A 24259-nucleotide genomic window follows, 5' to 3' on the forward strand; every position below is an offset into this window, starting at 1 on the left:
GGTTTATACATTAAGCTACAGAAAGACCTAATTAATTCAGAGCAACCCCACTAACTCTAAATTTGGGATACATTCTGCCTCAGGCGGGTCTGAAGTCTTTCCTTTTACACTATCTATGAAGAAACGGTTTGCTAAGCAAATAAATAGTGCAGGCCAGATTACAGAGACAGGTCTGGCTTACTTAAAACTGTTTTTAAGAACTTTAAAAATCACTTTAGCAGCCCCATTTGCAGGAAGTTAATGAGATCATTACAGCTGGTCCTTATCTATTTATTTCAACATTTCAGTTTTCCAAGCACCTTCAGACACACCTTTGGATGTGACCTTTCAGGTAGAGATGCTGTTATGTTTTAGTCTCCAGCAACTAACTTAAAGCCTGACACACAGTAGGTATCCAGGTACTTAACAGTCACTAAATGAATGGAGACGGGCATGGCAAATAATAGTCGCATATTATAGGTGAGAGAAAGGAGGCTCAGAATTGTTTATAATGTATCTCAGGGGATCCCTCCAGCTGAACCAGCCTATGGTTCATAAGTGGTGAAGCTGGGGTTCAGACCATTCCTCGCTTTATGGGATCTTTCTGTTCTATTCTACTATTACCAGAACTGCTGCTTGACAACAGTTTATTAGCTAGGTTTCAGGAACAGTCTTTTTGTTGTTGCTCAGTCCCTAAGTTATGTCTGACTCTTTGTGACCCCATGGACTGCAGTAAGCCAGGTTCCTCTGTCCTCCACTATCTCCCAGAGTTTGCTCAAATTCATGTCCATGAATTTGACAGTCAGTGATGTCATCCAACCATCTCGTCCTCTGTTGCCCCCTTCTCCTCCTACCTTCAATCTTTCCCAGCATCAGGGTCTTTTCCAATGAGTCAACTCTTCGTATCAGGTGGCCAAAACATTGGCCACACTTGCTCCTTAGAAGGAAAGTCAGTTCTTAGGAGCAACGAAAGCCACTTTTTTTTTCTTATAGGCTTCTCCCCAGGTAAAGGGGTGGTAAGTTCTGGAACCTCAGCCTCCCCGCTAACAAGCCACAGTTCCCTTCTCTGAAGAGCATGGGAGGCCTTTCTGAGTTGGCCTAACTCTGACACTCAGCATGCATGCCTGTTGGGATGTCAGGGGGCAAGCCTAGGTGAGTGTCCTCCCTGGGAGGAAAAGGCTGGAAGAATTGGGGACTGATTGTTCCACATTCATGTGGGCCTGGATCCTCTCGGGATTGCTTCCCAAGGCACTGGCCTTCCCAGAAAGGATGGTCTCTGTCCTCTGGGTCTCCCCTTCCCCGGATTGGTGGGGGCTCAGCGCGTGGGGGTGGGGGGGGTGGTCGGGGGATGGTCGCTTCTCTCCCTGCCCTTTGTTCTGGAGGCTCTGCTGGCTTGGAACACTGCACAGGGAAAATTCCCTGACCGTGAGATCTGCAGGCTGCAGGGTCCCGGGGGAAGGCCAGGCCTGGGGCTCTTTCGTGCTACAGCTGGAAAGAGGGGTTGGGTTTCAGCGAGCCGGGCTGGGGGAAAGCGACTTGCCTTCCCGGTGGTGAGGGAGCCGGCCTTGTGAGCCAGCAGCGCCGACAGCTTCCTGTCGAGAGCTGGGGGCCCACGTGACCGCTCCCCACTTGGAGGATTAGGGGGTGAAAGGCCCAAGGTGGCAGGAGAGCAGGAGGGGCACCCAGGCGCTATCTGGGGGTGCAGGAGGCAGAGCACTAGATCCTTTCTTGCTAAATGAATTCGGCTGGCTCCTGGCTCCTTGTCACACGGTCCAGCGAGCCGCCTCTGTCTGGGGGGTTATGGGGAGGCGGGGGTGGTGAGCCTCGGCACTGGCTGGGGCCAGGGCTGTTTGTTTAAAGTCCCCTCCCCCCAACCTGGCCACACACAGCCCCTCAGTGCCTGCCTGACAGGGAGGGAATGCGGTAGCCCCAGACCTGCTCGGTGAGAAGGAGACGGCTCGGCTGTGACAGGGAACAGACGGGCCTGCGGGCTGCTGGGCTGAGGGCAGTGCAGAGTCTCTGCCTCCTGGGCCTCCTCCCCAACTGGTCCCTCAAGGTTAAGTGCAGCTGCCGCCAGGCAACCAGGCCTCCCACTGAAGCCATCAGCTCTGAAGAGGCCCCTAATATCAGGCCTTGTCTAGAGATGCCCTGTTCTGTTCAACAAGCATTATTGAGTACCTACAGTACATACCAGCTGGTGCTAGTGGTAAAGAACCCACCTGTCAATGTAGAAGACGTAAGAGACATGGGTTTGATCCCTGGGTCGGGAAGATCCTCTGGAGGAGGGCACGGCAACCCATTCCAGTGTTCTTGCCCAGAGAATCCCATGGACGGAGGAGCCTGACGGGCTACAGTCCATAGGGTTAGAAAGAGTCAGCCACAACTGACTTAGTACGCATGCACGGTCTACAGAGAGGCAGGAAGGTGACAGACTGATATGACAAGGTTTGAGAGTGATAGGTGACAGTGAGTCCCAGAGGAGGGTACCCAGGTTAGCCTTGGGGCTCAGAGGCTGGGGAGGCCAGCAGGGAGGGCAGGGCAGGTCAGAAGGCGTGCCCCGAGGACCTAGTTCAGACATGGGTTTCTGAGACCAGTCTCAGATCCCACCTGAGATGGATCCCCTCTTCCTCTCACCCCTGCCCTGCCACCACTGCCCAAGGGGTGGCCTTGAACCCATAGGCCTGTGGGAGGTAGAGAGACTAGTAGGTGGCTTCTCAGCACAGCCCTCCTCAGTCAGGTTTTCCGGGGCAGCTGGGCTCCCTCTCCCTCATGAACACTCCCTGTGAAGGAGGCATTGGGTGGCAGAGAGAGAGAAGGGGCCACCAGCCAGCCCACCACTACCGTCCAACGGAAGACCAACAGCCCCGGGCCAAAACCCTATGCCACCTGACACCTGACCAGGATCTGAGTGTGCACTGTTCCACATCACCTTGGAACGCTGGAGTCTCAGCCGCCTTCTCTTTGGAATTTCTGGTGCAGCTCTCTCTGCCCTGTAGGTGATTTTTGTTCCAAGCTCCATGTCTATTGTTTACACAGCTCAGAGTTCCATGGAGTTAGAACAACATGCTTTCCTTCCCACTGAAGGTGCTATGAAAAACAGCCAGTCTGGGGGCGTGGGCGGGCAGAAGGGCCATGTGGACTGTCAGGCACCTTGTTCTGATGGGCTCCTCCACCAAGGATGCTCTCCCCAGAGCTGGCTCAGCCTGAAGACCCTGGGTGTTCCTGGAAGTGTGGCCTGGGACTCTGAGGGAGCTGGGGTTCTGGAACTCTTGCTGGGAATTCTGGCTCTAAGAATGGAGCTGTCCCTTCATGGAGACCCACAGGCCTGGAATACCTCCCAAAGAGGGGATGATGGAAATGTACCCATCTTCAACCCAGTTACCAGCTGCCACCTTAGCTGAGGGCCCCAGGAAGAGACAGGAAGCTGGTACTTCCATGTCCAGCAGGCCAGATGCTGGGAGAGGATGGGAGGGGAGAAGAGTGATGGGAGAGGAGGAAAAAGCTGTCCAGTCATTTTGAGGAAGATCTGAACATTCCTCCCTGCTTCTAACCAGCACATTCTGCCTCTGGGGATTCTCCCCAGCACCCTGCTTTTCCCTCTCCACTGGACAGATCTCCCTGCTTCTCTCTTGCTTGTTTTAAGAACTGTCTAGAAGCAGTGGGCAGCGGTTTGGAGGCTTGAGGACTCTGATGATTATTCCTCAGGTCTTCTCTTGGATGTCCCCTGAGACCCTGGTTCAAAGCTCCCCACCCACCAACAAACCTCATTCCTGCCTCTCTCCTTGTGACCCCTTCTCTCCACCCTCCCCCTGACTTCTTCTCTGTCCTACAGCCCTGTCCCTCCAGCATGTCCTGCCTTTGGGTCTCTGAGTCTTCTCCACTCACACTGTGCATATTGCATATCCCTGTTCATCAGTTAACAAGCACCAGGGCAAGTCATTCACTTCCCTGGGCCTCTGTTTCCCTGTTTCTAAGATGATGAGAGCAGCAAGTGGGGGTGGGGAGCCATATGGCCTGGAGAGTCCCTACAAGCCCTTCAACCCTAAGATCCAAAGCACCTTCGTGGTGCCTGGGCAGATATTATATGAAAAAAAAAATGACCCCCAGTGTGTGCACTGGACCCCTGACCCCTCCAGCCCAGGCCAGCCCAGGGCTGGGGAGCAATCCCTTCAGATTCAAGAGACCACAGGTCAGATGACAGGATGGGCACAGCCATGTGGAGGGGACATCCCGATGGGAAGGGGACAGGAGCAGGGCGAGATGAACCTTCTCTACCCTCTCCCTTGACTACTTCAGACACTCTTGAGTGCTGAAAAATTCCCCAGTGGTTCTGTACCAAGAATCCCCCAGCAGAGCAACTTAGTGTCTGGGGTTACAGAGACTTTGTTACTGCAGCAAAGCATACTACAAGCCATTTGCCGGTTTAATTTAATTATTTATGATAACACTTCAGAGTAAAAACTACACTTGTCAAAATAAAGGGGACTTTGTGCTGCAATGACCCAAATTTTATTGTTGCATTACTTAATGCACCGAAACCTGGTAATCGGCACCAGATCTCCCCGCAACTTGGGCAAATCAGCACCGTGTGCGGAGGACTGCGATGGATTATTGCTTCCTGCGGGAGTTATTTTAAACGAATTCTAACAAAAAGGCATTTCGAGTCCATTCTCTCACCCTAGTCAAACCACCTCCTTTCCCCCCAGAGGAGTGCTTCTGACACATTTGACTGTTGCTGTGTGCCCTTACAGAGAAGGCAATGGCACCCCACTCCAGTACTTTTGCCTAGAAAATCCCATGGACAGAGGAGCCTGGTAGGCTGCAGTCCATGGGGTTGCTAGAGTCGGACACGACTGAGCGACTTCACTTTCACTTTTCACTTTCATGCATTGGAGAAGGAAATGGCAACCCACTCCAGTGTTCTTGCCTGGAGAATCCCAGGGACGGGAAGCCTGGTGGGCTGCTGTCTATGGGGTCGCACAGAGTCGGACGCGACTGAAGCGACTTAGCAGCAGCAGCAGCAGCAGCAGCAGTGTGCCCTTAACCTGCCCCCCTCTCCTGCACAGGCCATCCACTAGCCGAGCCTTAAACCCATCTGCACAGCAGAATCTGCTAACGGAAGCTTAAAAAGATTTCAGATTCCTCGGACCATGCCAGAGAACCCCCACTGAGCCTCAATGTCACCTCCTCTATGTCAACATCCAGCCCCTCTGGGAATTTCCTCCTCTGTGGCCCACTTTGCTTGTCTCCTGACAGCTTCTGCTCCTCGACTGTAAGTTTCTTGAGAGCAGGGTCTTTATCTTTGGTGAGAGTTATACAGACCCAGTCCAGAGCACTAACTCCCGTTGTCACCCAGCATGGGACCCCTCTCCCTCCCACCCTCCCCCATGCCTTAGACCCACATTCTTCCTTTGGCAAAATTGGCCTTTTGAGGACAAGACCTTTTGAGGACAGAGCTTCCTGATTACACTGTGATAGAAACGACAGTTCCTGAAATCCAGTTGAATCAGATCTCTGGGAATGGGGTCTGTGCGTTAGGATTTCTTAAGTGCTCCTCCGGTGACCCCAGTGCACAGCCAGGGTTGAGAACCATTCATCCAATGAACTGGCCTAGTCTATGTTGGAGGGACCAAGGCCAAGGGTGCAGCCAAGATGCTGAGCTTCTGAGACCCTGCTTTCCATGAAGCCCCTGCTTCTCCACTTCTCTGCGAGGCTTATTTTCTCTCTCAGGTCCCCTCCAAAGGCGTCCAGGGCCTGCTGTCCTTGAGGACCCCACTCTATCCCTACTCTAAGAACAGTACCTAGAGCTGCCTGGCCCCCTGATGGGTCTTCCCCCAATGCCCAGAGGCAGAGGGGCAGGCGGTGGCAGGTGAGGCTGGGACCTTCCATTCAGGGGCTTTCACCACAGTCGATTGGGATTGTTTGTCTTAAACAAACAGGGGTTGTTCCAGGAAGGCGTTTGTCTGCATGGGGCAGCAGCGCCATTCATCATGGTGGCTCTGGTGCTGGGGGCAAGAAATCAGCCTTCCAGAGCCCTGGCCCACGGGGAGGGTCTTTGGGCTGTTCCCCCCAGGACCAGCCTGGAGAAGATGTCAGGAAAGCTAATGAGCAACAAGACAGCTGCAGCTTGTTAAAGAGCGCCTGGAGCCCATTGTAACTGAGACCTTTAAATATACATCATAGTCAAATAAACAGCATCCTCCCGCCCAACAGTCAGTCCCTCCAGTGCCAGGCTAGTCCAGCCCAGCCCACCCAGTTCCTCCCTCTCCTCCATGCCATCCTCCTTGCCTGACTGGAAATGACTTGATTACAACTGGGAGAGATGGGTGCAGCTAGGCTCTCTGACCACCCCCTTCCACTTCCCTCTATATAGAAAGAGCTATAGCTCCATCCTAGCTCCTATCACCCCGTTGAGGTCCCCGTGGGTTTTGGACAAGCAAGATGAGACTACAGACCCCTATCCCTCCTATCAGAAACTTCTGGAGTTACTGAAAGCTAACCTGGAATACCTGGTTCATGGCTCTCTGATCCAATTCCTCCTTCAAAACCCACCTTGCCTGACTTACCTTGGCAGAGGTAGTTACCTGCTTTTTGCTCTGACTGAATGTATGGTTCACACCTCTGGGGCAATCTAAGCCCAGGTGAGGCTAGGAAGTCTATGTCCTCCCCCATACTGAGCTCCTTGAGAGTGGGGACCAGTTTTTATTCAGGTCTGAATTGTCAGAGATTCAGTGTGTGACACCCAGGAGACATCAGTAAGTGTGTGCAGAATTGACTCCCGTGAATGGCTCATCCTCTCATTCATGTGCTCATCAATCCATCAGGTCATGTTAGGTACCCACTGCGATACATGGTAAGTGGGCTCTGCATGAAGTGAACCATTGCCCTATAGTAAAGGATGCTAGCAGAGGGGGGCCCAGGTGGGAGGTCACTGGGCTGTTCTCAGGACAGTGTTTGTTGGAGAGCTCCCAGCATCTACTCCACCTCATCACAGGGTACGATGCAACACACTACATCGTACTTCACCACAAATACCATAGAAACGCAGTGTCTGGTACTGAAGCTCCATACCACCCTGCTGCGATTGGCCAAGGCAATCCTGTATCTAACCCACTGGAGGTGGGGAAGGAACCAAGAGGGAGAAGAGAGACTTGGGACCAAGCAAACAGATCAGGTCTCTAAATACCCCCAGGTAGAAGCTTGGGCCAACCCAATCGTGCTAACCCCACTGACATGGGCCTGGTGGCAAACATAAGGTTCAGTACAGACATTCTAAACAAGTGGTATGTGCATGTGTGTGTGTGTGTGTGTGTGTGTGTGTGTGTGTAAAGTGACAGCTGCTGAACATCCATTGGTTTTGACAGGCATTGTAGTAGGTGCTTTTATATATTAAGGCATTCAATCTTTATAAATTCCTGGGGGTGGGAGATGGTCTAATTGAGTTTATTTTATGGAGAAAGAAACTTGAGATTTATCCAGGGTCACATAGCTTATAAATTGTAGAGTTAAGAGTTGGGATTTGAACTCTGGTCCCCCAACCCCAAATTATTACCGTAAGTCACATATTATTTCCATTATTTAGTAATTAAGTCATATCTGACTCTTTTGCATCCCCATGGACTGTAGCCCACCAGGGCCCTCTCTCCATGGGATTTCCCAGGCAAGAATACTGGAGTAGGTTGCCATATCCTTCTCCAGGGGATCTTTCTGCCCTAGGGATCAAGCCCGTGTCTCCTACATTGACAGGTAGATTCTTTGCTTCTGAGCTACCAGGAAAGCCCAAGTCACATATAGGCAAAAGATAGTGATCTTGTCTGACAGTGGAGAAAGCAGCACATCCCAGGTGCAGTGAGCATGTCAGATAACCTCTAGATACAATTAGTTGTCAGCATCCTGCCCTAGGGTTGATCCAGAAGCAGTCAACACTGACCATATAGCTCTGAGTACCAGGTTAAGACAGAGAGGCATCTCTGCCTGAGGGTACCTGGTATTATCAGCCAGTTCCTCCAGACCTTGAGCAGACTAAGCACCTAACATATATTTGCTTTTCTACAATGCCTTCATCCCCAGCCCAGGCAGGCCCCCCCCTCCAGCCTGGACCCTAGACCAGCCACTTCAACGTGGTCCTCCCCATGTCTCTGTCCCCTGGACCTGCTCTGGATGTGAGTGCCAATGCCCACCACAATTACTCCTGCCATATTTTCATCCCTGCTTCCTGGTGGCAGAGCCCTGCAGAAACAGTACACACAGGGTTTAGGCTTATCCTGTCCAATCAATTGCCCTTGCTCTCTTCCGTCTGCCCCCTTAACCCTGGCAACACTGGATACTTAAAGGCTGTCTTCTACAGCTCAGGAAACTCTACAGGGTCTGGCATGGCACCTGGTATAAAAAGCCAGTGGGTACATTTAGGTATGTTGTTTACAATTCAGAGGCACTCAGCCCAGTGGCCAGCAGGGGTGGGAACCCCTGCTCCTCCAGAGGTGCTGTCTGTTTACTCAGCCTGCACCCCTGAGGCTATGTCTGCCTGGGAAAGGGGAGACGTTTTTCCTCTACTTGGCATGAACGTGTTGCTGGTGAAGTCTTCCCTCATGGAACAATTGAATGAATGAAAAATTCCAACCTGCTCTCCAAATCTTAGCCATAGCAGGGAATGACTGCCCACTCCAGTATTCTTCCATGGACAGAGGAACCTGGCAGGCTACAGTCCGTGGGGTCACAGAGAGTCAGACACAACTGAATGACTAACACTTTCACTTTACTTTCTCCTTCTGGGTGTCTGACCTGACTCCACACTCTACTCCATCATACTTCTGTTTGTCTCCCCCTCCGCTTGCTGTGTACTCTGAACAGAAAGTGCTCTTTCCACTTTTCCTAAATTATCCCCATTGGAAGGACACCCAGGCCTCCCCAGTTCTGCTTCCCAGGAATCTGTCTTCCCCCTTCTTTCCTACTTCTTCCCCTTCTTCTCCCCCTCTCCTTTTGTATTCTTTTTATTCATTTCTAATGTTTTAAAATTGTGGTAAGTTACACATAACATTTTCCATTTCTGTGTATATTTCAGTGGCACGAAGCAAATTCGCATTGTTTTGCAAGCATCACCACCATCCATCTCCAGAACATTTTTCTTTTTCCAAAACTGAAACTTGAATTCTGTAGCCATTAAACAATAACAATCCCCCCACCTCCCTCAACCCCTGGGCCCCTGGCAACCACCATCCTACTTCCTGTCTCCGTCTGACTACTCCAAGTACCTCACGTGAGTGGAATCGCACTGTATGTTTTCTTTTATGACTAGCTTATTTCACTCAGCGTGCTATCTTCAAGGTTCATCCATGTTGTGGTATCTGTCAGAACTCCCTTCCTTTTTAAGGCTGAATAGTATTCCATTGTGTCTATATACAACATTTTGTTTGTCTGTTCATCTGTCAGTGGACTCTTGATTTGCTTCCATCTTTTGTCTATTATAAATGATGCTGCTATGAACACGGATGTCCCTACTTCTCAGCATCCTCTTTATCTTCCCCTTCATTTGTTCATCCTCTCTGACAGGAAACCTACACAGTATTCAGCAGCCACAAAGAGTGGATTTTCTAAGACAATCCCGGTTTCATACCATTTTTTCTATTGTCCCCCAAAGCTGCAGAAAAGTCCCAAAAATTCCAGTAAATTTTCTCTTTCTGTGTCTTAAGCCCAGAAGAGACACAGAAGTCTTTTCTAAGATCTTGATTTTTTTTAATACAGGAAATTTCATTACTTTTAAACACCTCCCCCACTCCCCGCCGCCCATTAAATAAAAACAAACATCTTTGCAGGTCCCCGCTGCCTCCAGGTACCATCTCTATCCTTCCATTTTCTGCCAAACCTCTCTGAGTGTTGCGCACACTTCTTCCGCCTCCTCACCCCCTGCCACGTTCTTAATGCCCTGCAATCTGGCTTGGCCGTACGTACAACTCTACCGAACCTGCCCTTGCCAAGGTCACCAATGACTTCTAAACAAGTTTCGATTGTTCTATTTCTTGATTATTGAATAAATGCTTCATTGTAGAAAAATTGGCAAGTGCAGAGTAGTGCGTAGGAGCAGAAAAAGGATCACCCATATATAATCACACCCTTTCCAAGTTGACCACTGGGAGCATTTTGGCATTCTTCCTTCCAGTCTTTTTTCCTTATTCCAATAATTTTGTAGTTTTTTTTTTTTACCACCTCACCTTTCCCCATCCCTGTGGCACATATTTACCTCTTAAAGCTCCTGCCTTCTTGTCTGGTTTCTGCTCCAATCATTCCACCCATGTCCTGTTTGAGCCACTCTCCCACTGAATCTTGCTGGGATTTACATGGAGGCTGAGTTGCTGTTTCCCTAGGGGTGCCAGGACCCTCTCTGAGAGCCAAGGCACATTATTATCAGAAGTCAGAAACAGAGGTCAGGTAAAGCCCAAAGTGAGGTACCTGCACCCCTTCTCTGCCCGATATACTCCCATCATGCCCCAAATCCTCATTCAGTTGTCATCTCCCCTGTGAGGACTCTCCTGACTCCCCCTGGCAGGCTTGATCACTGTACACTCTGATCTTCCCTATTTCCCCTCAGGAACTGTCCATCCTTCTGTTGCAGAAGTAACCACCTTGACTTACAATGATCTGTTTACTGACTGTATCCTTCTCTAGACCAGCAGCTCCTTGAGAGCAGGGATCTCCATTATTGATCCTTGTATTTCCTGAATCCAGTGGAAAGCCCACTGACTGGTTCTTTTTCTTTTTGGCTGTGCTGCACAGCAGACGGAATCTTAGTTCCCCTGATCAGGATTTGAACCCGCACACCCTGCAGTGAAATGGTGGAGTCTTAACCACTGGACCACCAGGGAAGTCCCCCCACTGGCCAGTTCTGAGGCCCCTAGAGGGGAACTGACTTGCCCAAGGTCATACAGATACCCATAGACTGAGGCCACAAAAACCCCAGGCCTGTGGGACCCCTGATCCTGAGTTCTTTCTGCAGCACTGTGGTGGAACCCACGATTATGCAGCTTTAAGAGGAAGGGCTGTGGTGTGCTTGCCAGCAAACCCCAGGCTTTCCAACATGAAGGAGCAATGTGGGACCAGAGCCGCTTTCCTGCCTGAGGCTGTGTGTGTGTGTGTGCGCGTGGGGCGGGAAGGGGTGGTCCTCGCTGCTGTATCACCCAATTCACCAAGAGAAACCTTTCTCACTGAAGCTTCCAGGCTTGGAGCTCCATAATCCCCACTCTGAAATTTCAGCCAGGAAGCCCTTCCTTAAATGTAAATCAATCTCTCTCCTCCAACTATTGAGCCAAACAAACAGAAAAGGCCCAGAGCCCTACCTGCTACACAGGATGCAGAGAGTTCAGAGAGGAGTGCATACATGATTAGCAGAAGTGAGAGGAGTTGTAGAAGGAGAGCCACCCAAGCTCAGGCCTGAAGGATGGGTAGGACTTGACGTGGGAAGTAGTTTTTAATGACGGTAGGAAACCAATGCGTAGAGGGTAAGAAGCCAATGTGTAGAGGCAAGCCATTGCGGGCCCCTGGGAAAGAGTTAATCAGCCCACAGCCTCCTGGGGTCACCCTCCTGTGCCCTACGGATGCTCCCAGGATGGCCCCCGATCATGGTCCCAAACGTCCCTCTCAAACTGCACTGAGAGAGCAGTTCCAAGAACCCCCATGTAACTGCTACATGGGCCCTGGGATGATGGATGGACTGTGGGCCTTGAAGACAGGGCAATCCAAGCTTGAAATCCTGCTTCTGTGACCACGAACATGTCAGGCAAAATCTCTGAGTCTCAGTTTCCTCAGCTGTGAGACAAGGATTATAACATCTATTGCAGGAAACTGTTAGAAGGATTATATGCAGTAATCTTGAGCATGCAGTAGCTGCTCAATAAGTGGCACACAGCATCTACCACTTTATTATTACTATTTTAATAACTCTAATTTCACACATCAACAGCCCTGGGGAAACAAGCCCATCATCAGAGACGTTCATCAGATTTCCCTTCCCACATTTTTGTCACTTCTGTTTTTGCTTTGATGAGATGGAATCAGAAGAACTGGGTCCTTGTCCCATTTGGTCATTTCAACTCAGTGTCTCCACATGTAACATAGGAATAAGAACTCACACCCCAGGGCCCCAGTCAAGGTTCTGTAAGTCCTTGCCCTCCTTACCAGCCTCCTAGAGCCCAGTGTGGGGCCCAGAGCCGGGCTTCAGGTCAGAGTTGCTGGGTGGTGGGGTGGAGTGGGGTGGAGGCCAGGCCCAGAGCTAAATGCATAAATAACCAGCCATCCCGGTCTCGCTTCAAAAGTCCTGGTCTCCAAGCCTTTAATCACGGAGCTGCTCTTCCCTGGCCACCCTCCAGAGACGGCCCGCCTACTTCCCATGCAGAGGCGCGCAGGGAGGGAGCCCTGGGTCTCGGCAGCCTGCCTGCTTTGCATGGCATGCTGCTAATAGATCCCAGGAACCCAGGGGGCTGCCTCACAGTCGACTCACCCCATACCCCCGGCATGGCACCCCATACCCTACCTCAGAGGCTTGGCTCTGAGCTCCTTTTTCTGACCAGGGTTACCCTTCAGCCCTGCCAGTTTGGAAAATGGGTTTGCCAGGATAGCGTCCTCCTCTCCATGGTGACCACCTTGTATTAACCAAAGCACATAGCATTGCACCTCCACACCCCACAAGGCCTGAGAGATCCACGTATCCCCACGGGACTGTGGAAACCTAATATTAGACAGAGAGCAGTCTCAGAAAATCCAGGACATGTGTTTGCCATGTTGATCACCAGCCCCCCTCACTGTAGACAAACCTCTCTTCAGGCAAGGCAGAGTATTCCTTCGGGACCAGGAGTGAGAAGTATGTTGGGGCTGGGAGTGGGGAGAGGGGATTGCATATGAAATCACATTTGGCAACTTGAGTCATATTTTTAATGCACTAATGGAGTTGGCTTCTTGAAGAAAGGAATCAGTGATTCTTTTTCTATGGGAATGAATTCACATGGGAAAGAGTTCCAATAGAAGGGGCTATTTTTAGATTTGGGTATACTGGATTTGCTTAAATGGAGGCACACCGGTGCACAGTTTGTAACCCTTTCGTTTGAGGTGTCCCTCCCTGTGTATCCCTGCTGTTGGATTCATCTGCCAGCTCTGTCATTTGCACCCCCACACCCCACAGAGACAAGGCACAGAGTGGCCTGGGGGAGAGACAGGCCCTGGACATTGGCACCACCTGGACCTGGGTTTGAACCTCTGCTCTAGTTCTTCCCAGCCAGGTAACCTTACACACCTTATGGGCTGATTTGCCGCTGATGTGGGACAGATGGAAAGGCAATATTCTTCCCCAATAGATCAGGTAGGAGGATTAAATCAGGTCATGTTCATAAGTCACTGAGCATTTGCCGGAACACAGGACAGACAAGGCCAGGAGACCCCCTCCGCACCCCCAGCACTGTGCCTTCAGAAATTCCTAAAAAATAACATCTGCCAACTTAGGCAGCACATCTGCCTGCCCCCCAGCACACCGCCAGCCCTCACCAACCTGAGCACATCCTGCCTCTGTAAATCATCTTCCCCAGATGAGCCCCCCTTCTGAGTTCTGAGCTCCAGCAGACAATGAAGCAAGATTAGAGCAGACCAAGGTACCTTCACAAGGACCCCCGCTGATCCTTGCCTCCCAGCACCCAGGTGTAGCCAGACCACAGCACTCTCAGAAGTCACAGACTCCTAGAATCCTAGGGCTAGGTGGGTCCTTAGAGGCCTTGGGCCTTTAGTTCCCTGTGGTATGTATGGGAAAACTGAGGCTGGGCGCTGCCTCACTTCCTCATGGTCTAATAGCTGGTAAGGGGCAGAAGCAGCACAAGAGCTGGACTCTTAGGAGAAGCAGACTGTCCCCTCTCCCCTACTTGCCCCTGGAGGGTACAGGTCTGGCACCCTGGAAGCCTGCATTCCACCTGGGCAAAGACTGTGTCCCTCATCTGTCCACACCCAGAGATCTAAGTGGTGTTGGCGGATAGCTGACAAAAGGTTTAGGAAGCATGCTGGAAGCCTCCTGGTTTTCTGTCTTTGTCTTTGGGAGGCACTGTGGTGTTGTTGAGAAAGAATGTGGCCTTAAAGCCCAGGGTACTGTAAATGCAGCAACTCACATGTACAAGGTAACCAGCATGGTGCTGGGCTCACAGCAAATGCTAGAAAATGGAGGCCATGATCTGGAATATTAGTCCTGATTCTGCTGCTGTGTGACCTTGGGCAAGTCAACAAACCTCTCAGAACCTCAGTTTTCTGGAGAACAGGAACAATAACATGCCCCCAGTTGACCTGCCAGGTGCTTCCCTGGTTGCTCAGTGGTAAAGAATCCACCTGCCAAGCAGGAGACTCAGGTTTGATCCCTGGGTTGAAAAGATCCCCTGGAGAAGGAAAGAGCAACCCACTCCAGGATTCTTGCCTGGAAAATCCCAGGGACAGAGGAGCCAGGCGGATTACTGCAGCCCACAACGCTCCTCTGTCCTTGGGATTCTCCAGGCAAGAATCCTGGAATGGATTCCATTCCCTTCTCCAGGAAATCTTCCCAACCCAGGGATCGAACCCAGGTCTCCTGCATTGGCAAGTAGATTCTTTACTGTCTGAGCCACCAGGGAAGCCTCATTGCAGTCCATGGGCTGCAAAAGAGTCAGCCATGAATTAGCGACTAAACAATAGTTGACCTGCCAGGGGATTCAGTTCTCCCAGGGATGTCTCAGGCCTTCACAGAGGAGGTAACGCTTGCGAGATGAAGTGAGCTTCCCACAAGTTCAAGGATGAGGTGGGAATTCCAGGTTGAGGGAACCACAAAACAACAGTGATTCAACAAGGAAACTATGGGATGGAGAAAGAGGGCCCTCAGTGCGGCCACTAACACTGAAGGCCTGAAGCTCCTGTGTGCATACAACCAGCCCTCACTCCCCTACTGTCTCCTGAGGACTGGGAGGCCTCTGACGAGCCCCAACATTTACAGTCCTAGTGGTGTTTACACTATTCCTACAGATGAAGGTCGATTGCCTCAAAGTCACAAAGGTTGAGAGAAGTTGGGTTAAGCCCCACTGTGTCTGGCGCCTGGCATGTCTGTGAGTTACAGGTCCAGGCTTCCAGGGGGCTGTGCCTCAGTTGGGAATCTTCAGGCTCCACAACCCCCTGCAGGGCCCACTGTCCCTCAGCCCTGACTTGGTGGAGACCCGACCCTTCCTAGTCTCAGGCCCTGCAGCAGAGGGCAGAGGGAAGGCCCTAATTCCTTCAGGCTTCAGGGAGCTCAGATGTGATCCTGACAGACTCAACACCCAAATATAGGTTGTTTCTTTCTGCTCCATCCTCCATGGAGAGAGAGGTCAGAGCAGAAAGAGGCTGGTACACTTATATATATATATATAAGTCTTAATCGTGGCATGTGGGAATGTGGTATCTAGTTCCCTGACCAGGGATCAAACCCCAGTGCCCTGCATTGGGAGTGCAGAGTTTTAAACACAAGACCACCAGGGAAGTCCCAAGCCTGGTACATTCTTGCAGGTCCAATATGGCAGAATGGGAATGAAGGGGTAGACTGGGATGTGGGCCTCTGAGGCATCCGGGGTGGGGTGTGTTACAAGATGAGCAGCTGGCCCTGGGCTGTGGGTGCTGACAGAGCAGAGAAGCTGCCCTTCCCCTCGGGTTTGGGCAGATGAGTGCGTGAGGGACAGCAGCAGGTCCAAGCCGAGTGGCCTGATGGGGCTCTAGGCCTCTTTAGCCACCATGGAGGCCCCGGAAATACCAGGGCCGGGAGGGGCCACAGGGGGACAGAGGCCTAACCTCCTATCTCTTAGGTCTCCACCAGACCATCCCCCACACCCTGGCCACGCTGGCTGCCTCTCCTGGGCACCCTTTTCTGCCATCAGACCCCTTTTTCTCCCCAGTCAGGGTCCTACCAGGCTCCAACACCACACTCAGAAAGACCTTGTATGTTTTTCAAATTAATGCAATTAAGAGCATTAAAGTTTGCGAACGATAGAGTTTTTCATTTTCCTTTTATTTGATTAGAGAAATTCCCACCGCACAGTTCCCCCAAATGAAACCCAGACCCGAGGCCCATTGTTCCGGGGGCTTCCATGAGAATGTGTTACCTTTCAATCTCACACACTAATGTGTTTAGCGTTACAGTCCCCCCCGGGCGGCTGCAGGAAGGATCTGGAGCCTTGATTAAAGCGGCCTTTGCTGGGCAGGAATGTGGGCTCCTCCACCCGGGAGTCACAGAGGGGCTGGGTGTTCGCTCACAGAGCCTCTGCTCACAAGGCAGGCTGGCCGACCGGGGACTGGGCTCGCCGGCACTTGTGCCTGGCTGTAATTAGGCATTTTTCCCTCTGTCTTCCCTTTCCTCTCAGACCCCCTGCACCTCTAGCCACAACAACTCACATGTGACAACACACACACACCCGTGTCTCCTCTCCTCTCTCCCATCTTCAGTACCCTGGCTGCTGCTGTCCTTGGTCAGCTCCATTCAGAGGCAGCACTCAGATCACAGTAATCACACTGCTTCTCCCTTAGTCAGGCCCCAAGCTCCAAGGTGCAGAGCAGAATTAGAGCCAAACGGGAAAAATTGATTAGAGGAATACGTAAGGAAGGCCTGGGAGAGGGAGGAGGGAGGTCATAACCCCTGTTAAAAAATTCTACGAGTGCCAAATTTAAACAGGATGTTAAGTCTACACCCCTCCTACCCCAAATCACCAAAGGCTCAGTGCTGGGAGGCCCAGGTTCCTTCCTCTTCCAACTGGGGCTGCTGGTCCCTCCTGGCCCCAGAACAGCATGGCTAGGCCGTCTGGGTTCTGCCAGTGCCCCGGGTCAGGAAGCCCTGGGGCTTCCAGCCGCTTGTATCCCACAGACCTTCAACAGCACAAGCCAGGGGCCTAGGAGATCGCCAGGACCTGGCCCCAAATCGGCAAAACTAAAAAGCCATCCAGTTTGTGAGCTAGAATCCGAACTAAAAATAAGCTAGTCGACTCTCAGAGGCCCGGCTCCTGCTGCTCCTGGGTCCCAAGGAGCTGGGGAAGGGCTTGGGAGAGAAACACGATCCATCTTCACCCCCACTCCAAAGCTGCATTCCCAGATGCCTCAGAGTCATTCCACAAACATCCATGGAGGCCCAGCCTCACAGAACAGAGCAGGCACAGAGGGCTGGAGTCAGAGAGGAGCACTCCAGTCCCCCAGAATAGTTAAAGAAGTCAGGGATGGGGAAGTGGGGGGGGGTGTTAAGCACCTATGGCTGTCCTGGTGACCACATGCTCCACGCGAGATTAGTCCCCCCAGACCCCAGCAGGGACCAACCCATACTTGCAGATAGAAAACCATCCCCCCCAACCGCCCCACCACCACCACCACCGCCGGCTCCCCACCGACCCTGTGGAGCTAAGAGCTCAGGCCTAACCAGACTGAGCCTTTGCTTGCATCTCTCTTCAAGGCCTCTGCAGAGCTCCACACCTGGTTGTCCCTCTGTGCAAATCCCGGGCCATTTAGACATGCTTTCTAAGAAGGTTGCTCTGTGGTGAGTGGAATCAAGGAGGCTGATGCCTACCGGGGGCAAGGGAAGATGGAGGCTGAATTCAAGCTATGGGTGTGGGACAGGGATAGGGGGAACTGGAGGGATGATTCAGCCAGTTCAGAACCAGGTCCCCTGCCTCCCCTCTGGGCTGCTGCCTCATTTATTCTACTCGGTCCCAAGGGAGGAAAATTCCCCCACCTGGGCTGGGAAAGCTGTGGGGGGGGGGGCGGGGCAGGGGTGGGGGACTGATTTGCAAGGCTAAGTGAGGGGAGTTCACTGTCCTTTTGTTCATGCAGACACTCACTCAGGCAATACTTGGCCGATGAGATAAATCCACCTACACCTTTAAACTGTACCTCCCCACGCAGGTCTAACCCTTGGATGGGTCCCAGGGTTCTGCCACAAACATCTGCTCAGGCCAACAGCCCCCAGGGAGCAGATACATAACGAGAGCTGCATTTGGATGAAGGAGGAGGTGGAGAAGGCAATGTGAGGAAATCAGGATTGCAGTGGAAACTGCTCAGGAATTTGGCTTCATGTCTAAGTTGATTCTTCCTAGACAATCACCTTAATGTGGGTATCTCTCAGTTACCCATGCTGCAGGGTAGGACGGGGAGGGAGTGGAAGATACCAAAGGTGAATAATCCAGAGACTATTTCTGATTATTCCTGTTGGACTTTGCCAGTTGGCTTTTTTCCCCCCTGTTTAGAAACTTGCTTCCCTAAGCAGGATTTTCTTTGACTATTTTTCAAATTTTCCTCATGATTTCCAACCACGAACAATCCTTTCCCAAGATGACCGGGCTTGGTTTTATCCTGAGCGCCATTCAAACCACAAAGACAGAAAGCAGGGGGTAGGGATGGGGATTAACTGAGATGGTACTGGGGCAAGGCTTCCTTACTGAGGGGTCAGAATTTGCTGTGGACAAGCCCCTAGGTGAGGAAATTGCCAGAGGAGATTCCAGGCTGTGGGACCATTGCCTCTCACCCCATCAGTGCCCATACTCCACGGTAAGACCCTGAAAGGACATGGCCACAGAACATGCTAAGGCCTTAGGTGGTACGAAGAGGAGAGAACTCAAATCATATGGGATTGAGGCGAGGGGTAGTGGCCCTGGTGAAAGCCCGACTCCCAAGGAAGGTGGGGAGGAGGACCCAGATTACAATTTCCAAGGAGTTATGGAAACCTCAGTCTAATCTAAACCAGCACCCACATTCCTGTAGCACTGCCAGCCAAGCCTCAGAACCATACCGAACCACTCAGGAGCTGTGCCCACATCATGGAGTCCAGGGTGGCACCAGCAGAGGGTGGGGACAGGCCAGTTTCTCTGTTTTGGGCACACAGCTCCCCACTCCTCATTTAACTCAGTCTAAAAGGCACAGCAGCAAGGATTCTTCTCTGAGTTTAAATTTTCATGGAAATGAATCAATTTATCTCAGAACACAAGGAGGGGAGGCAGAGGGATGGGTGATGAATTCCCTTTCCTTAATGCAGATGGACTAAATCCCCTTTGCTTCCTACTGTAAAAAAAAAAACCCAGACATCCAAAAGCTGCTGCCTTTCACACTGTTGGATGCCAGCTGATAACTCAGAAAGCTGCTGATAAATCCTGAGGCTAGGTTGCTCTCAGCTCCTCTGCCTGACCCCAGGAGAGCTGCCTCAGTCACCCCTTGTGTTTACAGAGGGGCTCAAGAAGGCCCAGAGCAGGGCTGGAGGGCTGCCTGACTTCCAGGAATGTGATTGCCTTGAACTGGAGGCCCAGAACTCTTTGAGCCAAAAGCTCATGTCCTCACAAACGCTTTCACAAGTATCATCTGACTAGTTTGTTGCTAAAGTTGCAGACCAGGCCTGATATGGTCAACATTGGCCCACGGATGGGTCAGCCATGCACTCTGCCTGCAAACCCTAGCCTTGTGTTCAGCCAGAATCTGAGTGTTGACTGCCTGAGCGCTTACTCTGGGCCAGGATTTCGCCTGCACTCCCTCACAAGCACTCCTGAGAGGAGGTATCAGCCTTAGGCCCATTTTTCAGATTGTAGAACTGAGGCTCCAAGAGTTTAAGTAACCTCTTTTAGGTTGGTGGTGTAGTTGCTAAGTCCTGCCTGATTCTTGTGACCCCATGGACTGCAGCCTGCCAGGCGTCTCTGACCATGGGATTCTCCAGGCAAGACTGGAGTGGGTTAACATTTCCTTCTCCATCTTTTAAGTTACACAGCCAATAAGTGGCAGAAACAGGTTTTGAATTCACATATCTGATTTCTGAGCCTGAGCTCTTTATTTCTAAGTTAGGCAAAGCCTGATTTGGGTTCTGGTACAACTTACCAGGCTTTCCTGCTCCACTCCTTATATGGACATTATAGTTCAGCCCCATAAATGAACCTTGTTTTTTCTGTCTCCTCTACTTGGCATGTCCCTCGCACTGACCCCCAACTATGACCTTCCACACTGACTCAGTGTATCATAAAAGACTCCCCTCTTCTGGGTCCCCTTGGCACTTGTTTACCTTAGTGGTTCTCCAAGTGTATCTCCAGACCAGCAGCATCAGCATCTGATCCCACCTCATACCTGCTGAATCAGAAATTCTGGGCATGGGGCCCAGCATTCTGTTTTAACAAGCCCTCCAGGTGATTCTGCTGCACACTCAAGTTTGATAAGCATTGGGCTGCCTCTTGCTTCTTCAGACCCCATCAGTTCTTGGCAATGATTAAGGGAAAGGTTAGCTTTTGTTGTGATTGTTGACGCCTGAGCCCTCCTCGTCAGGTTTAGCTGCTAATGATGAACGGCGGGAAGCTCTTTTTGGCCTTCACTGTTGCTTTCCACTCCACAACTTGGCCTCTTGTTCCAGAATAGCCCACAAAAGTAACCATTGCCACTTGGACTTTATCACCCCTATCTTCAGAACCAGCTTCAACAGCCTCAGCGACTGCCTCCCCACCTCAGGGGAGAGCTGGGCTGCAGGCTGTCCACGACAATCACCTGGGGCCATCAGTGTGCCGGCCTCAAAGGACCTCTCCAGGTTCTGTTGAACGGCTACTTGGCTGCCTCCTGGCTTCTTCTTTGAGGTGTCTCACCGCAGCTCACAGACCAGCACTTGTTTAGGGGGCTAACCTCCCAAACCCATTTGTCCTGGAGATGAAACTCCATTTTCACTGATGAAATCTCCATCTCTGATTATATTAATAGAATCAATATTATCTATTTCTCCCTTTAATTCTGTGAATTTTTGCTTCGTGTGTTTGAATTACTGTTTTATGTTGCATACACATAAATACATAGGAGTATTTTCCCTTCCTGATGAGTCAACCCTTCTACCATTATAAAATGTCCCCCTTTATCTCTGGTAATACCTTTTGTCTTGAAGTCTATTTTATCTGGTGAGATAGTCTCTCCAGCTTTTGAATGTTTATAATTTTTCACCCATTATTTAAAACTTATCTGTGACTTTAAAATACTTCTCTTGCACACTGCAAATAGTTACATCTTTTTTACAAAAAAAATCTATTCTGACAATCTCTGCCTTTTAATTGCAATGTTTAGCCCATTAACATTTAATGTAATTATTGATATGGTTGACTTTAGTTTCATTTGCCCCCTCTGTTTTCTATTTCTTAGTTCCTCCTTCCCTGCCTTCTTTTGGATTTTTAGAATTCCATATAAATATATCTATTGGATTTGTAGCTATACTTCTTTGCATTAATTTTTTAATGATTGCCCCAGGGATTACAACATACATCCTTAACTTTTCACGGTCCACTTAGAGTTACTATTTCAAGTAAAATGTAGAAACCTCACAACCACGGAGGTTTATTACCTCTTACCCCCATTCCTTACGCTACAGTTATCATATGTATTTCATCTACATATATTATAAAACCCACAAGACAATGTTATAATTTTGCTTCAAACAGTCATGTGAATTTTAGAGCAATTAAGAGGGCTTATTGCCAAAGGGAACCCCCAAATTAAGGGAAGCCTTTCTTAGGAAGCTGATTCAGCTCACTGTTGTAAAAGGCAACCTGGGTCTTGCAACCTGGATTCCTTCACTCTCTTCTAGCTAAAGGTGAATTCCGGGTCCATAGGGAAGAACCTTTTTTTTTACTTTTTACTTTATATTGGAGTATAGAAGATTAACAATGTTGTGATAGTTTCAGGTGGACAGCAGAAGGACAACTGATTCATTCTTTAAGAGCCTCACTGAGCCTCCTGAGATTCAATCATCAGAACCAAGTCCTTTACACTGTTTCCATGGGGTCCTTGGCATTCAGACATGAAAAGCCAGAATTCCCAGAGTGGATGTAGAGATTAAGTCTCACCAGTGTCCTGCTTTCCTCTCCCTCTCTCATAAGAGGCACTGTCTCTCATGTTATTACTACTTTTTTTTTTTTTTTCTTCACCTCTCCTTCTATGTTATAAATTCTGAAGGTAAAAGATCTGGTCTTATGCATAGTAGGTACTCAGACAACCTTGCTGAATAAGCAAATAAAACCCAAATGCATTTCCTGACAGCTCTGGAGACAGTTGGGCACAGAAGGGAAAGTGTGCCAGGAAGAAAAGGAGGTCCACGTGTGTCTGCCCCTGGAATGGTGGGAAATCATTTCCAGGGGCAGGGGGTATAGCCAAAAACATCACTGCGGATTGATGAGGGGATCACAGAGAGCCTGAGGTTGACTCTGATGAAATGTAAATGTGGGAGTTGAGAATGTGAAGGCTGCAAAGTGGGACGGGGGAAGCTACCAGACCAGGATGTGTGGGTGGGACCAGGATTTTTAGCACGCTCACGTGTACCTGGAGGAAGTGTGTGCTGGGCCACCCAGAGCTGCTGACACTGCAGCCTGGAGGGTTGGAGCTTTTTAGAGAAACCATTAGTCTAGTGACAGGGAGAAGAATGAAAAAGCCGCCAGGGCCGAGGTAAGCACAGGGCTGGTCCACAAGGCTGCGGGCCACACCATCAGGGAGGCAAATGGAGATCATTCATCTGGATACTTCCAGGAGACACTGGCGGGTCAGGGTTCAAAAGGGTGGAACTGAAGCTGGTCGGAAATGCTCTGTCCTGCTAAGGGGCCTGAGAGTGTGGTTTAACAGAAGCCTCAGGAGGAAGACGGGTGTCCTGGCAGGACAGGGTGTCCCAGGGGTCAGGATAAAGGAGGAGCAATGGCTGGAAGGAGGTGAAACTGGGAGTGCCTCTGAGTCATGCCCTCGGTCTGCGCCAAGCTAAGTGAATAACATGAGACCTGCAATACCTAATTTCATATGAAATGCGATAATCGAGTAATGGGGCAGATTTTTGCATGTGGCTTGTAGAAAAGCTGAAGAGGAGGAGAGATGGAGCAGGGACAAGCCGCAGCACGTTTCAGCCCATACATAAGAGCCAGTTAGCCAGTCTGCCAGGCACTGCCAGCTGGAGTGAATGAAATGCCTGTTGTTTCAGGGCAGGGGGAAAATGAGTGACCGTTATTTAGATTAAGGAATTTATATCCAACATGGTGTGAGGTTAAACAAATTGGTGAGTGAGACTTGACCTGTTATAATAACCTTAAGCGCTTGGGGCCTACCCCAGGAAGGAGGAGAGGGCAAGAGTGCTCATGAAAGCCTACTGTGTGCACAGCCCCGTGGCAAGCTGGCCCCAGGGGAGGGCGACACTAGAACTCCCTGAAAGCCTCGGGGCCTCGAGAGTTTTAGGTTGCTAGAGTTTTCCTATTTCATGGCACAGAATGGCTGACTCTTCAATACATTCAACTCCCTTCCAACACCAAGTTGTGAGCATGATTACAAAAAGACAGTGTGAGGCCTTGCATTAGGTTTCTGGGGATTCAGTCCAAGGAGAACGTGAGCCCCAACACCAGACCCTCCCCTCAGAAGGAAATGTCTGAGTATTGAAAATGCGGTGCTATTTCCAGTCCAGGCTAGCTGGAGCTTCCCTCGCGTGTATCCAAGATGACGGCCACTTCTAGTTGATTAAGGGTCAGGACAAACCTGATCCTAGAAGAAGTCAAAGAAGATTCAGTAACTCCCAAAGGCCTTCTCCAGTGGGGAATCAAAGGCCACTGCCCCACACTTTCCTCTCCCATGATTATCTCCCAGCCCATCAACACAATGAATCTGTTCTTGACTGGATTACTATCCAATTCTGTACAGTGACCCTGCTTTGCTGCCAATCTGGGAGACAGCATGGCTTCTCCCACGTCTTTATAGATTGGCTTGCTCACCCCTGTAGGGGGAATTCTGACCTCAGCAAGGTTCCCGGGGCAGGTTCAATCGGTCAGGATGTCCCTTTCTGGGCTCTACAATGTGAGTGGTTCTGCCCGGACACTGGGAGTTTAGGCAGATCCATTACCGCTGAAGTTCTTAAGTGGGGACTTTAAAAGAAAGAAATTCCTGAATTCCTGGTAAATAGCCAAATCACAGAAAGAGTTGACTACAACCTAATGCTTACAACTAAAGTAAGCATTTTGCCTAATTACAGGTGTAAGGCATGGTTGTCTTTCTGGTTCTAGCGGCCCATCCCTGCTCCTCCAGGCAGAGGTAGGTGAGCCTTATGCTGCCTCTGGACTTCAATCATCCCTCTTTGTTGTCAGTTTCTGTCTTCTTCATCTGCATGTGTCACCAGTTGCCTGGAGACCCCATTTCTATTTTCTTTTTCTGTTTTTAGTTCCTGACCAGGGATCGAACCTGGGCCCACGGCAGTGAAAGCGCCAAGTCCTGACCACTGGACCGCCAGGGAATTCCCATCATATCTATTTTCTTGATACCT

At 50.5% G+C, this 24259-nt stretch overlaps 2 long non-coding RNA genes and 1 other non-coding gene across 5 annotated transcripts in view; 1 reads left to right on the plus strand and 2 right to left on the minus strand.

Moving 5' to 3' along the window:
* The window catches only part of LOC123333862, a 46334-nt gene that overhangs the window by 20221 nt on the left and 1854 nt on the right, over positions 1–24259 (minus strand). For 2 of the 3 annotated variants that reach the window (XR_006551493.2, XR_006551496.2), the window contains exon 2: positions 20012–23487. The exons of the other annotated variant lie outside the window; for it this stretch is intronic. This is a non-coding gene — a long non-coding RNA (uncharacterized LOC123333862). The remainder of the gene's footprint in view (positions 1–20011; positions 23488–24259) is intronic. 3 annotated transcript variants of the gene reach the window in all.
* LOC123333868 lies at positions 318–5215 on the plus strand. Its single transcript, XR_006551505.2, has 3 exons — positions 318–386; positions 973–1131; positions 5046–5215. It is a non-coding gene; the product is annotated as an uncharacterized LOC123333868 (long non-coding RNA).
* Positions 24157–24229, minus strand: TRNAE-UUC. The gene has a single exon. It is a non-coding gene; the product is annotated as a tRNA-Glu (tRNA).

Source organism: Bubalus bubalis, chromosome 1, assembly GCF_019923935.1.
Source record: "Bubalus bubalis isolate 160015118507 breed Murrah chromosome 1, NDDB_SH_1, whole genome shotgun sequence".
Lineage (NCBI taxonomy): Eukaryota > Metazoa > Chordata > Mammalia > Artiodactyla > Bovidae > Bubalus > Bubalus bubalis.